Raw genomic sequence first — 3,088 nt, 5'->3', positions numbered from 1 at the left:
ACCCTACAGACTTCAGAGGGGGCATGATGCTGCCAAAACCTCGAATTTGGACTCCTGGCCCCCAGGGTTGCAAGGCAATAAATGCTGCGGTTGCAAACCTCCCAGTTCATGGTACCTTGTCAAGCCACCCTTGGAAACTGAGACAAACAACCCCAACCCCAAGGCCACAGGGCTGCTGTGATGGGGACAAACAGGGACAGAGGAGAGGATGCTCAAGCACCATGCTGGCAGGCCGGGTCCAGTCCCATGAGGGGTAGTTGAGCCAGGGCTGACCGCCCTTGACATGTTTATGGAAAGTGGAGTCAACCCAGGCCACCTCAGGGGTGAGAATCGGTCCGCGATGATGTCTTTCTCCCACAGAGCAAGGCTCCCCAGGAGGTGCGTGGCCAGTGTGCGTTTACCTGCAGGAAAGGTGCAGACGCTCCAAGCTGAACAACCCATCGCCTACAGAGGGACACAGGTTGCCTCGAATTCAATTCCAAGCCATCCTGATGCCATTGGTGGTGGCACGATAGTCCCTTTCAGCCACACCACCAGGCTGCGTGACCACCACTGTCCTGTCGCTGCCCTCCCTTTCCCCTAACTTTCACAAAGATGCATGAGGCCCGGCAAGCGATGCCCCATGCGCGAGCCAGCAGCCGCGGCTTCTGCCTGAAATATTTAAACCTCTAACTCGCTGGCCCAAAACGTAATCAAATGTTAAATTATGAAATGTCTCTGGGTTCAGAGCAGCCACTGCCGAAGTGGATAGGTTTCAGGCATTCGGGAAGCAGGCACATCCCTAACTGCCCATGTCTGGGCATTCTTGCACAACCAGTGAGTAAGTGCATGGGTAGAGGAGAGCGCACAGCTTCCTCAAGGCGCTGGGGGTGACATCGAGCTGGCTGGGAGCTGGGCCTCGTCCACTGGTCTCCATTGGTAGGTACATCTGGGAGACCCCGAGATTGAAGGACGGTGATCCCCATTCCTAGAATCGACCTGCCCAGGGAGCCCTAGTCAAAGTGGGCTGGCAGCCACTTGCCTCTGGCCTGACAACTCTGGCCTGGGGTTGGCACAGCTCTGAGGCACCCCCACCTGCAGTTACGTTTCAGATGCACATTGAAATGGACATCAATACTGGCCACCGTCCCATGCTTGTCCATTGTGAAAGCCTCTCTTTTTGGGGATTCCCAAAGAGCCACTGCCTTCCAGGTGACCTGACTGCTCCATGCTGGTTTGCAGGGGCTCCTTATATAATACTCCCTTTCTCCCCACCCAAGTTCAGAACCAATTGGGAAAAAGATGCAGGAGACAAGATGGTGGAAATAAAAATAGCTCATTATTACAAATGAAGGTATGTGGACTCTTGTGAATGACCAAGTAGACTTGATAATATGTGCCCTATTGGGGTTGACCTGCTGCCCTTCAAGCCACACCCAAGCCAGGATCCCATTGAAGAAGGCAGTGCATGTCCGGAATGGGGTGGCCAGTCTACCCAAAGGGGTCAGGAGAGGTCCACCATTTGACCCCAAAGGGAGTCCTTTCCTGTGGATGCAAACATGAAGAGTCACCTTCCATAGTTGTTCTCTGAATCCACAAGCTTTTGCCCTACCAGGGGCTTCCTCCCTGAAGAACATGAGCTCCTTTTCAAAGCCATCCTTCCCACCTTTAGGAGAGAACTTACCCAGAACAAACTGCTGCTCCACTGGGGAGGTCCTGGAACTGTTAAAGGGTGGTGCAAACTTTGCCCCCAAAAGGCACACAAATGGGTCAGCTGAGCATGTGAAATAAATGAACTTCTAGGCCTCTGATTCGACAGCTGAAAAAATCTCTCTTCTAGTTCACATCCCAAATGGCACTCAGCCATATCATCCTATGTAGCTTATTAGGAGTTCTCAAAGCTCAATCACTTTGCACAGCATAAACACTAATTATTCTCCTGGTTTTTTGTGGGTCTGAAATTTGGGAGTGGTTTACCAGGTGTCCTGGCCTGCAGCCCCTCATGGGGTTGAGTCAGCTGTTGATGGGGCCAAGTCCATCTGAAGGCTGAAGCGGAGCTGGAGTTACTGCTTCTCAGATGGCCACGCTCATCACTGGCAAGTTGACTCTTGGAAGGAGACCCCATTTCTCCACCACATGGAGCTCTTCAGAGAACTGCTGTGTCCTGGTAAACTGGCAGCGGGCTTCCCCCAGGGGGAGTGAGCCAAGAGAGGGAGTGATACAGGGGCTGCAATAACCTTTGTGACCTAGTCTTTGAGGTCACACTCCATCATTTCCTCACTACCCACGGGTTGCACTAGCCGCCCTGTTTTGTGTGGGAGGGAGGGCAGGAAGGGGCTCACAGGAAGCCATCCTTGTCAGGGCCCCTCTTGGAGGCTTCTGAAGCCCCTACTCTGCTCAGGCCCTGGGGACCTGGGATCCAGCTTCTCCAGCAGCTCCCCCTGGGCTGACTTTCACAGGGATGAGGATGTTTCCTTCGGGTGCTCAGAAGTTGAATTTGGTTCCTATGTGCCTCGGGGAAGGATCTGAAGAGTTAACAGGACACAGGCCAAAATCTCAGCACTGCCCCCCATGAAATGGAGAGAGCAAGGGGTTACCCCCCAGAAGCAGTTATCCCAGGCCACATTCCATGTCCAGAACCGTGTTTGGTGCTGCCAAAGACCGGGGAGACCCAGTGGTATTGAACCAAGCCAGAGGAAACCTTGGTTTCAGCTTTCCTAGTTGTGCAAGGTCCAGGACCTAAGAACCTGTACTCACCTGGGAGAGACCCCCAGTAAGAGGTTAGTGAAGTTTTCTTCATTGGGTCAGAAATTCCCTCTGAGTGTCAGCTCCTCTTTCAGAGAGCTGCATGTGAGACGATGCTACCTTCTTGTTGAGTCTAGGCTTGGGCAGTGGTAGACACCCTCGTGGACAAAGCTCATTTGAGCTGAGATTTTTCCATCCCATGCATTTAGCCCCATTACTGCATCCCCTTGGGCCATAAGACTGTGCTGGGCCAAGGGCTGACTGTCTCATGGCCAAACCCAATGGCAGTTTCCGAAATGGGATCCTCCTTCCTTTTCCCATTGCCTCTGAGATGGAATTTCTTAGGTCTACGTGCCATCCCTCC

General features: G+C 53.1%; 1 long non-coding RNA gene across 1 annotated transcript; it reads right to left on the bottom strand.

Moving 5' to 3' along the window:
* Positions 1–1,298: 1,298 nt before the first annotated feature.
* LOC143675005 (uncharacterized) lies at positions 1,299–2,198 on the bottom strand. Its single transcript, XR_013171320.1, has 2 exons — positions 1,664–2,198; positions 1,299–1,524 (listed from the first exon to the last, which is right to left on the bottom strand). It is a non-coding gene; the product is annotated as an uncharacterized LOC143675005 (long non-coding RNA).
* Between the last annotated feature and the right edge of the window lie 890 nt (positions 2,199–3,088).

This window comes from Tamandua tetradactyla, chromosome 2 (genome assembly GCF_023851605.1).
Source record: "Tamandua tetradactyla isolate mTamTet1 chromosome 2, mTamTet1.pri, whole genome shotgun sequence".
Lineage (NCBI taxonomy): Eukaryota > Metazoa > Chordata > Mammalia > Pilosa > Myrmecophagidae > Tamandua > Tamandua tetradactyla.
The sequence above is the reverse complement of the archived record's forward strand: the minus strand, read 5'-3'. Positions and strand labels throughout refer to the sequence as shown.